Consider the following 14,607-nt stretch of genomic DNA (forward strand, 5'->3'; position numbering starts at 1 on the left):
GAATGTCCCACAAAATCTCCACCAATTCCAAGAACATCCCACAAAAATCTCACAAAAATCCCTAAATCTTCTGAAAACTCGACCAAATTCCAGAAACGCCCCATAAAAACAGCACAGTTTCCCACAAAATTCAAGAAAAAACACCACAAAATTCCCTAAATCTTTTCAAAATACCACAAAATTCTTGAAAAGCCCCACCAAATTCCAGAAACATCCCACCAAATGTCCTCAATACCCAACAAAATCCCAGAAAAATCCCACAAAATTCCCTAAATCTTCTGAAAACTTGACGAAATTCCAGAAACATCCCACAAAATGTCCTCAATACCCAACAAAATCCCAGAAAAATCACACAAAATTCCCTAAATCTTCTCAAAACACGGCCAAAATCCACAAAAATCCCACCAAATCTCCACAAATTCCCACAGAATACATGAAAAATCCCTGATAATTCTTCAGTTCTCTACAGAATCTCACCAAATTCCAGAAAAGTCCCTCAAAGTTCCACAAAATCTACTCAATATCCAACAAAATTCAAGAAAAATCCCACAAAATTCCCTAAATCTTCACAAAACACGACCAAATTCTAGAAAAATATCCCACCAAATCTCCACAAATTCCCACAAAATACATGAAAAATCCCTCAAGATCCCTAAATCGCCTCAATATCCCACAAAATCCCACAAAAATCACACAAAACCTCCACAAGTTTCCACAAAATATAAAAAAAAATCCTCAAAATTCTTCAAGTCTCCTCAAAACCACACAAAGTCCTTGAAAAAAACCACCAAATTCCAGTAAAATCCCACAGAATCTCCAACAATTCCCACAAAATCTAAAACAAATTCCTCAAAATTCTTCAAGTCTCCTCAGAATCCCACACAATTCCAGAAAAAAACCCACAAAATTCCAGAGAAGTCCCACAAAACTCCCTAAATCATTTCAAAACCCTACCAATTCACAGGAATGTCCCACAAAATCTCCACCAATTCCCAGAACATCCCACAAAAATCTCACAAAAATCCCTAAATCTTCTGAAAACTCGACCAAATTCCAGAAACGCCCCATAAAATCTGCACAGTTTCCCACAAAATTCAAGAAAAAACACCACAAAATTCCCTAAATCTTTTCAAAATACCACAAAATTCTTGAAAAGCCCCACCAAATTCCAGAAACATCCCACAAAATGTCCTCAATACCCAACAAAATCCCAGAAAAATCCCACAAAATTCCCTAAATCTTCTGAAAACTTGACGAAATTCCAGAAACATCCCACAAAATGTCCTCAATACCCAACAAAATCCCAGAAAAATCACACAAAATTCCCTAAATCTTCTCAAAACACGGCCAAAATCCACAAAAATCCCACCAAATCTCCACAAATTCCCACAGAATACATGAAAAATCCCTGATAATTCGTCAGTTCTCTACAGAATCTCACCAAATTCCAGAAGAGTCCCTCAAAGTTCCACAAACATCCCACAAAATCTCCCCAGTATCCAATAAAATTCCAGGAAAAATCCCACCAAATTCCCTAAATCTTCTCAAAACACGACCAAATTCTAGAAAAATATCCCACCGAATCTCCACAAATTCCCACAGAATACATGAAAAATCCCTGATAATTCGTCAGTTCTCTACAGAATCTCACAAAATTCCAGAAAAGTCCCTCCAAGTTCCACAAGCATCCCACAAAATCTCCCCAGTATCCAACAAAATTCCAGGAAAAATCCCACCAAATTCCCTAAATCTTCTCAAAACACGACCAAATTCTAGAAAAATATCCCACCAAATCTCCACAAATTCCCACAAAATACATGAAAAATCCCTCAAGATCCCTAAATCGCCTCAATATCCCACAAAATCCCACAAAAATCACACAAAACCTCCACAGGTTTGTACAAAATCTCAGACAAAATCCTCAAAATTCTTCAAGTCTCCTCAAAACCACACAAAGTCCTTGAAAAGGCCCACCAAATTCCAGTAAAATCCCACAGAATCTCCAACAATTCCCACAAAATCTAAAACAAATTCCTCAAAATTCTTCAAGTCTCCTCAGAATCCCACACAATTCCAGAAAAAACCCACAAAATTCCAGAGAAGTCCCACAAAACTCCCTAAATCATTTCAAAACCCTACCAATTCACAGGAATGTCCCACAAAATCTCCACCAATTCCCAGAACATCCCACAAAAATCTCACAAAAATCCCTAAATCTTCTGAAAACTCGACCAAATTCCAGAAACGCCCCATAAAAACAGCACAGTTTCCCACAAAATTCAAGAAAAAACACCACAAAATTCCCTAAATCTTTTCAAAATACCACAAAATTCTTGAAAAGCCCCACCAAATTCCAGAAACATCCCACAAAATGTCCTCAATACCCAACAAAATCCCAGAAAAATCCCACAAAATTCCCTAAATCTTCTGAAAACTTGACGAAATTCCAGAAACGCCCCATAAAATCAGCACAGTATCCAACAAAATCCCAGAAAAATCCCACAAAATTCCCTAAATCTTCTCAAAACACGGCCAAAATCCACAAAAATCCCACCAAATCTCCACAAATTCCCACAGAATACATGAAAAATCCCTGATAATTCGTCAGTTCTCTACAGAATCTCACCAAATTCCAGAAGAGTCCCTCAAAGTTCCACAAACATCCCACAAAATCTCCCCAGTATCCAATAAAATTCCAGGAAAAATCCCACCAAATTCCCTAAATCTTCTCAAAACACGACCAAATTCTAGAAAAATATCCCACCGAATCTCCACAAATTCCCACAGAATACATGAAAAATCCCTGATAATTCGTCAGTTCTCTACAGAATCTCACAAAATTCCAGAAAAGTCCCTCCAAGTTCCACAAGCATCCCACAAAATCTCCCCAGTATCCAACAAAATTCCAGGAAAAATCCCACCAAATTCCCTAAATCTTCTCAAAACACGACCAAATTCTAGAAAAATATCCCACCAAATCTCCACAAATTCCCACAAAATACATGAAAAATCCCTCAAGATCCCTAAATCGCCTCAATATCCCACAAAATCCCACAAAAATCACACAAAACCTCCACAGGTTTGTACAAAATCTAAGAAAAAATCCTCAAAATTCTTCAAGTCTCCTCAAAACCACACAAAGTCCTTGAAAAGGCCCACCAAATTCCAGTAAAATCCCACAGAATCTCCAACAATTCCCACAAAATCTAAAACAAATTCCTCAAAATTCTTCAAGTCTCCTCAGAATCCCACACAATTCCAGAAAAAACCCACAAAATTCCAGAGAAGTCCCACAAAACTCCCTAAATCATTTCAAAACCCTACCAATTCACAGGAATGTCCCACAAAATCTCCACCAATTCCCAGAACATCCCACAAAAATCTCACAAAAATCCCTAAATCTTCTGAAAACTCGACCAAATTCCAGAAACGCTCCATAAAAACAGCACAGTTTCCCTCAAAATTCAAGAAAAAACACCACAAAATTCCCAAAATCTTTTCAAAATACCACAAAATTCTTGAAAAGCCCCACCAAATTCCAGAAACATCCCACAAAATGTCCTCAATACCCAACAAAATCCCAGAAAAATCACACAAAATTCCCTAAATCTTCTCAAAACACGGCCAAAATCCACAAAAATCCCACCAAATCTCCACAAATTCCCACAGAATACATGAAAAATCCCTGATAATTCGTCAGTTCTCTACAGAATCTCACAAAATTCCAGAAGAGTCCCTCAAAGTTCCACAAGCATCCCACAAAATCTCCCCAGTATCCAACAAAATTCCAGGAAAAATCCCACAAAATTCCATAAATCTTCTCAAAACATGACAAAATTCTAGAAAAATATCCCACCGAATCTCCACAAATTCCCACAAAATATATGAAAAATCCCTCAAGATCCCTAAATCGCCTCAATATCCCACAAAATTCCACAAAAATCCCACAAAACCTCCACAAGTTTCCACAGAATCTAAGAAAAATTCCTCAAAATTCTTCAAGTCTCCTCAAAACCACACAAAGTCCTTCAAAGAGGCCCACCAAATTCCAGAAAAATCTTACAGAATTCCCTAAATCTTCTCAAAACTCTACCAAATTCCAGAAAAATCCCACCAAATCTCCACAAATTCCCACAGAATACATGAAAAATCCCTGATAATTCGTCAGTTCTCTACAGAATCTCACCAAATTCCAGAAGAGTCCCTCAAAGTTCCACAAACACCCCACAAAATCTCCTCAATATCCAACAAAATTCCAGGAAAAATCCCACAAAATTCCCTAAATCTTCTCAAAACTCTACCAAATTCCAGAAAAATCCCACCAAATCTCCACAAATTCCCACAGAATACATGAAAAATCCCTGATAATTCTTCAGTTCTCTACAGAATCTCACCAAATTCCAGAAAAGTCCCTCAAAGTTCCACAAAATCTACTCAATATCCAACAAAATTCAAGAAAAATCCCACAAAATTCCCTAAATCTTCACAAAACACGACCAAATTCTAGAAAAATATCCCACCAAATCTCCACAAATTCCCACAAAATACATGAAAAATCCCTCAAGATCCCTAAATCGCCTCAATATCCCACAAAATCCCACAAAAATCACACAAAACCTCCACAAGTTTCCACAAAATATAAAAAAAAATCCTCAAAATTCTTCAAGTCTCCTCAAAACCACACAAAGTCCTTGAAAAAAACCGCCAAATTCCAGTAAAATCCCACAGAATCTCCAACAATTCCCACAAAATCTAAAACAAATTCCTCAAAATTCTTCAAGTCTCCTCAGAATCCCACACAATTCCAGAAAAAACCCACAAAATTCCAGAGAAGTCCCACAAAACTCCCTAAATCATTTCAAAACCCTACCAATTCACAGGAATGTCCCACAAAATCTCTACCAATTCCCAGAACATCCCACAAAAATCTCACAAAAATCCCTAAATCTTCTGAAAACTCGACCAAATTCCAGAAACGCCCCATAAAATCAGCACAGTTTCCCAAAAAATTCAAGAAAAAACACCACAAAATTCCCAAAATCTTTTCAAAATACCACAAAATTCTTGAAAAGCCCCACCAAATTCCAGAAACATCCCACAAAATGTCCTCAATACCCAACAAAATCCCAGAAAAATCCCACAAAATTCCCTAAATCTTCTGAAAACTTGACGAAATTCCAGAAACGCCCCATAAAATCAGCACAGTATCCAACAAAATCCCAGAAAAATCACACAAAATTCCCTAAATCTTCTCAAAACACGGCCAAAATCCACAAAAATCCCACCAAATCTCCACAAATTCCCACAGAATACATGAAAAATCCCTGATAATTCGTCAGTTCTCTACAGAATCTCACCAAATTCCAGAAGAGTCCCTCAAAGTTCCACAAACATCCCACAAAATCTCCCCAGTATCCAATAAAATTCCAGGAAAAATCCCACAAAATTCCCTAAATCTTCTCAAAAGACGGCCAAAATCCACAAAAATCCCACCAAATCTCCACAAATTCCCACAGAATACATGAAAAATATCTGATAATTCGTCAGTTCTCTACAGAATCTCACCAAATTCCAGAAAAGTCCCTCAAAGTTCCACAAACATCCCACAAAATCTCCCCAGTATCCAACAAAATTCCAGGAAAAATCCCACCAAATTCCCTAAATCTTCTCAAAACACGACCAAATTCTAGAAAAATATCCCACCAAATCTCTACAAATTCCCACAAAATACATGAAAAATCCCTCAAGATCCCTAAATCGCCTCAATATCCCACAAAATCCCACAAAAATCACACAAAACCTCCACAGGTTTGTACAAAATCTAAGAAAAAATCCTCAAAATTCTTCAAGTCTCCTCAAAACCACACAAAGTCCTTGAAAAGGCCCACCAAATTCCAGAAAAATCCCACAGAATCTCCAACAATTCCCACAAAATCTAAAACAAATTCCTCAAAATTCTTCAAGTCTCCTCAGAATCCCACACAATTCCAGAAAAAACCCACAAAATTCCAGAGAAGTCCCACAAAACTCCCTAAATCATTTCAAAACCCTACCAATTCACAGGAATGTCCCACAAAATCTCCACCAATTCCCAGAACATCCCACAAAAATCTCACAAAAATCCCTAAATCTTCTGAAAACTCGACCAAATTCCAGAAACGCTCCATAAAATCAGCACAGTTTCCCTCAAAATTCAAGAAAAAACACCACAAAATTCCCTAAATCTTTTCAAAATACCACAAAATTCTTGAAAAGCCCCACCAAATTCCAGAAACATCCCACAAAATGTCCTCAATACCCAACAAAATTCCAGGAAATATCCCACAAAATTCCCTAAATCTTCTCAAAACTCTACCAAATTCCAGAAAAATCCCACCAAATCTCCACAAATTCCCACAGAATACATGAAAAATCCCTGATAATTCTTCAGTTCTCTACAGAATCTCACAAAATTCCAGAAGAGTCCCTCAAAGTTCCACAAGCATCCCACAAAATCTCCCCAGTATCCAACAAAATTCCAGGAAAAATCCCACAAAATTCCCTAAATCTTCTCAAAACATGACCAAATTCTAGAAAAATATCCCACCAAATCTCCACAAATTCCCACAAAATACATGAAAAATCCCTCAAGATCCCTAAATCGCCTCAATATCCCACAAAATTCCACAAAAATCCCACAAAACCTCCACAAGTTTCCACAGAATCTAAGAAAAATTCCTCAAAATTCTTCAAGTCTCCTCAAAACCACGCAAAGTCCTTCAAAGAGGCCCACCAAATTCCAGAAAAATCTTACAGAATTCCCTAAATCTTCTCAAAACTCTACCAAATTCCAGAAAAATCCCACCAAATCTCCACAAATTCCCACAGAATACATGAAAAATCCCTGATAATTCGTCAGTTCTCTACAGAATCTCACCAAATTCCAGAAGAGTCCCTCAAAGTTCCACAAACACCCCACAAAATCTCCTCAATATCCAACAAAATTCCAGGAAAAATCCCACAAAATTCCCTAAATCTTCTCAAAACTCTACCAAATTCCAGAAAAATCCCACCAAATCTCCACAAATTCCCACAGAATACATGAAAAATCCCTGATAATTCTTCAGTTCTCTACAGAATCTCACCAAATTCCAGAAAAGTCCCTCAAAGTTCCACAAAATCTACTCAATATCCAACAAAATTCAAGAAAAATCCCACAAAATTCCCTAAATCTTCCCAAAACACGACCAAATTCTAGAAAAATATCCCACCAAATCTCCACAAATTCCCACAAAATACATGAAAAATCCCTCAAGATCCCTAAATCGCCTCAATATCCCACAAAATCCCACAAAAATCACACAAAACCTCCACAAGTTTCCACAAAATATAAAAAAAAATCCTCAAAATTCTTCGAGTCTCCTCAAAACCACACAAAGTCCCTGAAAAAAACCACCAAATTCCAGAAAAATCCCACAGAATCTACACAAATTCCCACATAATCTAAAACAAATTCCTCAAAATTCTTCAAGTCTCCTCAGAATCCCACACAATTCCAGAAAAAAACCCACAAAATTCCAGAGAAGTCCCACAAAACTCCCTAAATCATTTCAAAACCCTACCAATTCACAGGAATGTCCCACAAAATCTCTACCAATTCCCAGAACATCCCACAAAAATCTCACAAAAATCCCTAAATCTTCTGAAAACTCGACCAAATTCCAGAAACGCCCCATAAAATCAGCACAGTTTCCCAAAAAATTCAAGAAAAAACACCACAAAATTCCCAAAATCTTTTCAAAATACCACAAAATTCTTGAAAAGCCCCACCAAATTCCAGAAACATCCCACAAAATGTCCTCAATACCCAACAAAATCCCAGAAAAATCCCACAAAATTCCCTAAATCTTCTGAAAACTTGACGGAATTCCAGAAACGCCTCATAAAATCAGCACAGTATCCAACAAAATCCCAGAAAAATCCCACAAAATTCCCTAAATCTTCTCAAAACACGGCCAAAATCCACAAAAATCCCACCAAATCTCCACAAATTCCCACAGAATACATGAAAAATCCCTGATAATTCGTCAGTTCTCTACAGAATCTCACCAAATTCCAGAAGAGTCCCTCAAAGTTCCACAAACATCCCACAAAATCTCCCCAGTATCCAATAAAATTCCAGGAAAAATCCCACCAAATTCCCTAAATCTTCTCAAAACACGACCAAATTCTAGAAAAATATCCCACCAAATCTCCACAAATTCCCACAAAATACATGAAAAATCACTCAAGATCCCTAAATCGCCTCAATATCCCACAAAATCCCACAAAAATCACACAAAACCTCCACACGTTTCCACAAAATATAAAAAAAAATCCTCAAAATTCTTCAAGTCTCCTCAAAACCACACAAAGTCCTTGAAAAGGCCCACCAAATTCCAGGAAAATCCCACAGAATCTCCACAAATTCCCACAAAATCTAAAACAAATTCCTCAAAATTCTTCAAGTCTCCTCAAAACCACACTAAGTTCTTCAAAAAGGCCCACCAAATTCCAGAAAAATCTTACAGAATTCCCTAAATCTTCTCAAAACATGACCAAATTCTAGAAAAATATCACACCAAATCTCCACAAATTCCCACAGAATACATGAAAAATCCCTGATAATTCTTCAGTTCTCTACAAAATCTCACCAAATTCCAGAAGAGTCCCTCAAAGTTCCACAAACATCCCACAAAATCTCCCCAGAATCCAACAAAATTCCAGGAAAAATCCCACAAAATTCCCTAAATCTTCTTAAAAAACGGCAAAATCTAGAAAAATATCCCACCGAATCTCCACAAATTCCCACAGAATACATGAAAAATATCTGATAATTCGTCAGTTCTCTACAGAATCTCACCAAATTCCAGAAAAGTCCCTCAAAGTTCCACAAACATCCCACAAAATCTCCCCAGTATCCAACAAAATTCCAGGAAAAATCCCACAAAATTCCATAAATCTTCTCAAAACATGACAAAATTCTAGAAAAATATCCCACCAAATCTCCACAAATTCCCACAAAATACATGAAAAATCCCTCAAGATCCCTAAATCGCCTCAATATCCCACAAAATCCCACAAAAATCACACAAAACCTCCACAGGTTTGTACAAAATCTAAGAAAAAATCCTCAAAATTCTTCAAGTCTCCTCAAAACCACACAAAGTCCTTGAAAAGGCCCACCAAATTCCAGAAAAATCCCACAGAATCTCCAACAATTCCCACAAAATCTAAAACAAATTCCTCAAAATTCTTCAAGTCTCCTCAGAATCCCACACAATTCCAGAAAAAACCCGCAAAATTCCAGAGAAGTCCCACAAAACTCCCTAAATCATTTCAAAACCCTACCAATTCACGGGAATGTCCCACAAAATCTCCACCAATTCCCAGAACATCCCACAAAAATCTCACAAAAATCCCTAAATCTTCTCAAAACTCGACCAAATTCCAGAAACGCTCCATAAAATCAGCACAGTTTCCCTCAAAATTCAAGAAAAAACACCTCAAAATTCCCTAAATCTTTTCAAAATACCACAAAATTCTTGAAAAGCCCCACCAAATTCCAGAAACATCCCACAAAATGTCCTCAATACCCAACAAAATCCCAGAAAAATCACACAAAATTCCCTAAATCTTCTCAAAACACGGCCAAATTCCAGAAAAATCCCACCAAATCTCCACAAATTCCCACAGAATACATGAAAAATCCCTGATAATTCGTCAGTTCTCTACAGAATCTCACCAAATTCCAGAAGAGTCCCTCAAAGTTCCACAAACACCCCACAAAATCTCCTCAATATCCAACAAAATTCCAGGAAAAATCCCACAAAATTCCCTAAATCTTCTCAAAACTCTACCAAATTCCAGAAAAATCCCACCAAATCTCCACAAATTCCCACAGAATACATGAAAAATCCCTGATAATTCGTCAGTTCTCTACAGAATCTCACAAAATTCCAGAAGAGCCCCTCAAAGTTCCACAAACACCCCACAAAATCTACTCAATATCCAACAAAATTCAAGAAAAATCCCACAAAATTCCCTAAATCTTCACAAAACACGACCAAATTCTAGAAAAATATCCCACCAAATCTCCACAAATTCCCACAAAATACATGAAAAATCCCTCAAGATCCCTAAATCGCCTCAATATCCCACAAAATCCCACAAAAATCACACAAAACCTCCACAAGTTTCCACAAAATATAAAAAAAAATCCTCAAAATTCTTCGAGTCTCCTCAAAACCACACAAAGTCCCTGAAAAAAACCACCAAATTCCAGAAAAATCCCACAGAATCTACACAAATTCCCACAAAATCTAAAACAAATTCCTCAAAATTCTTCAAGTCTCCTCAGAATCCCACACAATTCCAGAAAAAAACCCACAAAATTCCAGAGAAGTCCCACAAAACTCCCTAAATCATTTCAAAACCCTACCAATTCACAGGAATGTCCCACAAAATCTCTACCAATTCCCAGAACATCCCACAAAAATCTCACAAAAATCCCTAAATCTTCTGAAAACTCGACCAAATTCCAGAAACGCTCCATAAAATCAGCAGTTTCCCAAAAAATTCAAGAAAAAACACCACAAAATTCCCAAAATCTTTTCAAAATACCACAAAATTCTTGAAAAGCCCCACCAAATTCCAGAAACATCCCACAAAATGTCCTCAATACCCAACAAAATCCCAGAAAAATCACACAAAATTCCCTAAATCTTCTGAAAACTTGACGAAATTCCAGAAACGCCCCATAAAATCAGCACAGTATCCAACAAAATCCCAGAAAAATCCCACAAAATTCCCTAAATCTTCTCAAAACACGGCCAAAATCCACAAAAATCCCACCAAATCTCCACAAATTCCCACAGAATACATGAAAAATCCCTGATAATTCGTCAGTTCTCTCCAGAATCTCACCAAATTCCAGAAGAGTCCCTCAAAGTTCCACAAACATCCCACAAAATCTCCCCAGTATCCAATAAAATTCCAGGAAAAATCCCACCAAATTCCCTAAATCTTCTCAAAACACGACCAAATTCTAGAAAAATATCCCACCAAATCTCCACAAATTCCCACAAAATACATGAAAAATCCCTCAAGATCCCTAAATCGCCTCAATATCCCACAAAATCCCACAAAAATCACACAAAACCTCCACAAGTTTCCACAAAATATAAAAAAAAATCCTCAAAATTCTTCAAGTCTCCTCAAAACCACACAAAGTCCTTGAAAAAAACCGCCAAATTCCAGTAAAATCCCACAGAATCTCCAACAATTCCCACAAAATCTAAAACAAATTCCTCAAAATTCTTCAAGTCTCCTCAGAATCCCACACAATTCCAGAAAAAACCCACAAAATTCCAGAGAAGTCCCACAAAACTCCCTAAATCATTTCAAAACCCTACCAATTCACAGGAATGTCCCACAAAATCTCTACCAATTCCCAGAACATCCCACAAAAATCTCACAAAAATCCCTAAATCTTCTGAAAACTCGACCAAATTCCAGAAACGCCCCATAAAATCAGCACAGTTTCCCAAAAAATTCAAGAAAAAACACCACAAAATTCCCAAAATCTTTTCAAAATACCACAAAATTCTTGAAAAGCCCCACCAAATTCCAGAAACATCCCACAAAATGTCCTCAATACCCAACAAAATCCCAGAAAAATCCCACAAAATTCCCTAAATCTTCTGAAAACTTGACGAAATTCCAGAAACGCCCCATAAAATCAGCACAGTATCCAACAAAATCCCAGAAAAATCACACAAAATTCCCTAAATCTTCTCAAAACACGGCCAAAATCCACAAAAATCCCACCAAATCTCCACAAATTCCCACAGAATACATGAAAAATCCCTGATAATTCGTCAGTTCTCTACAGAATCTCACCAAATTCCAGAAGAGTCCCTCAAAGTTCCACAAACATCCCACAAAATCTCCCCAGTATCCAATAAAATTCCAGGAAAAATCCCACCAAATTCCCTAAATCTTCTCAAAACACGACCAAATTCTAGAAAAATATCCCACCAAATCTCCACAAATTCCCACAGAATACATGAAAAATCCCTGATAATTCGTCAGTTCTCTACAGAATCTCACCAAATTCCAGAAAAGTCCCTCCAAGTTCCACAAGCATCCCACAAAATCTCCCCAGTATCCAACAAAATTCCAGGAAAAATCCCACAAAATTCCCTAAATCTTCTCAAAACACGACCAAATTCTAGAAAAATATCCCACCAAATCTCCACAAATTCCCACAAAATACATGAAAAATCCCTCAAGATCCCTAAATCGCCTCAATATCCAACAAAATCCCACAAAAATCACACAAAACCTCCACAAGTTTCCACAAAATATAAAAAAAAATCCTCAAAATTCTTCAAGTCTCCTCAAAACCACACAAAGTCCTTGAAAAAAACCACCAAATTCCAGTAAAATCCCACAGAATCTCCAACAATTCCCACAAAATCTAAAACAAATTCCTCCAAATTCTTCAAGTCTCCTCAGAATCCCACACAATTCCAGAAAAAACCCACAAAATTCCAGAGAAGTCCCACAAAACTCCCTAAATCATTTCAAAACCCTACCAATTCACAGGAATGTCCCACAAAATCTCCACCAATTCCCAGAACATCCCACAAAAATCTCACAAAAATCCCTAAATCTTCTGAAAACTCGACCAAATTCCAGAAACGCTCCATAAAATCAGCACAGTTTCCCTCAAAATTCAAGAAAAAACACCACAAAATTCCCTAAATCTTTTCAAAATACCACAAAATTCTTGAAAAGCCCCACCAAATTCCAGAAACATCCCACAAAATGTCCTCAATACCCAACAAAATTCCAGGAAATATCCCACAAAATTCCCTAAATCTTCTCAAAACTCTACCAAATTCCAGAAAAATCCCACCAAATCTCCACAAATTCCCACAGAATACATGAAAAATCCCTGATAATTCTTCAGTTCTCTACAGAATCTCACAAAATTCCAGAAGAGTCCCTCAAAGTTCCACATGCATCCCACAAAATCTCCCCAGTATCCAACAAAATTCCAGGAAAAATCCCACAAAATTCCCTAAATCTTCTCAAAACATGACCAAATTCTAGAAAAATATCCCACCAAATCTCCACAAATTCCCACAAAATACATGAAAAATCCCTCAAGATCCCTAAATCGCCTCAATATCCCACAAAATTCCACAAAAATCCCACAAAACCTCCACAAGTTTCCACAGAATCTAAGAAAAATTCCTCAAAATTCTTCAAGTCTCCTCAAAACCACGCAAAGTCCTTCAAAGAGGCCCACCAAATTCCAGAAAAATCTTACAGAATTCCCTAAATCTTCTCAAAACTCTACCAAATTCCAGAAAAATCCCACCAAATCTCCACAAATTCCCACAGAATACATGAAAAATCCCTGATAATTCGTCAGTTCTCTACAGAATCTCACCAAATTCCAGAAGAGTCCCTCAAAGTTCCACAAACACCCCACAAAATCTCCTCAATATCCAACAAAATTCCAGGAAAAATCCCACAAAATTCCCTAAATCTTCTCAAAACTCTACCAAATTCCAGAAAAATCCCACCAAATCTCCACAAATTCCCACAGAATACATGAAAAATCCCTGATAATTCTTCAGTTCTCTACAGAATCTCACCAAATTCCAGAAAAGTCCCTCAAAGTTCCACAAAATCTACTCAATATCCAACAAAATTCAAGAAAAATCCCACAAAATTCCCTAAATCTTCACAAAACACGACCAAATTCTAGAAAAATATCCCACCAAATCTCCACAAATTCCCACAAAATACATGAAAAATCCCTCAAGATCCCTAAATCGCCTCAATATCCCACAAAATCCCACAAAAATCACACAAAACCTCCACAAGTTTCCACAAAATATAAAAAAAAATCCTCAAAATTCTTCAAGTCTCCTCAAAACCACACAAAGTCCTTGAAAAAAACCACCAAATTCCAGTAAAATCCCACAGAATCTCCAACAATTCCCACAAAATCTAAAACAAATTCCTCAAAATTCTTCAAGTCTCCTCAGAATCCCACACAATTCCAGAAAAAACCCACAAAATTCCAGAGAAGTCCCACAAAACTCCCTAAATCATTTCAAAACCCTACCAATTCACAGGAATGTCCCACAAAATCTCCACCAATTCCCAGAACATCCCACAAAAATCTCACAAAAATCCCTAAATCTTCTGAAAACTCGACCAAATTCCAGAAACGCCCCATAAAAACAGCACAGATTCCCACAAAATTCAAGAAAAAACACCACAAAATTCCCTAAATCTTTTCAAAATACCACAAAATTCTTGAAAAGCCCCACCAAATTCCAGAAACATCCCACAAAATGTCCTCAATACCCAACAAAATCCCAGAAAAATCCCACAAAATTCCCAAAATCTTCTGAAAACTTGACGAAATTCCAGAAACATCCCACAAAATGTCCTCAATACCCAACAAAATCCCAGAAAAATCACACAAAATTCCCTAAATCTTCTCAAAACACGGCCAAAATCCACAAAAATCCCACCAAATCTCCACAAATTCCCACAGAATAC

The sequence above is a fragment of the Cyanistes caeruleus genome, unplaced genomic scaffold (assembly GCF_971803275.1).
Source record: "Cyanistes caeruleus unplaced genomic scaffold, bCyaCae1.hap1.1 HAP1_SCAFFOLD_67, whole genome shotgun sequence".
In the NCBI taxonomy this organism is placed as follows: domain Eukaryota; kingdom Metazoa; phylum Chordata; class Aves; order Passeriformes; family Paridae; genus Cyanistes; species Cyanistes caeruleus.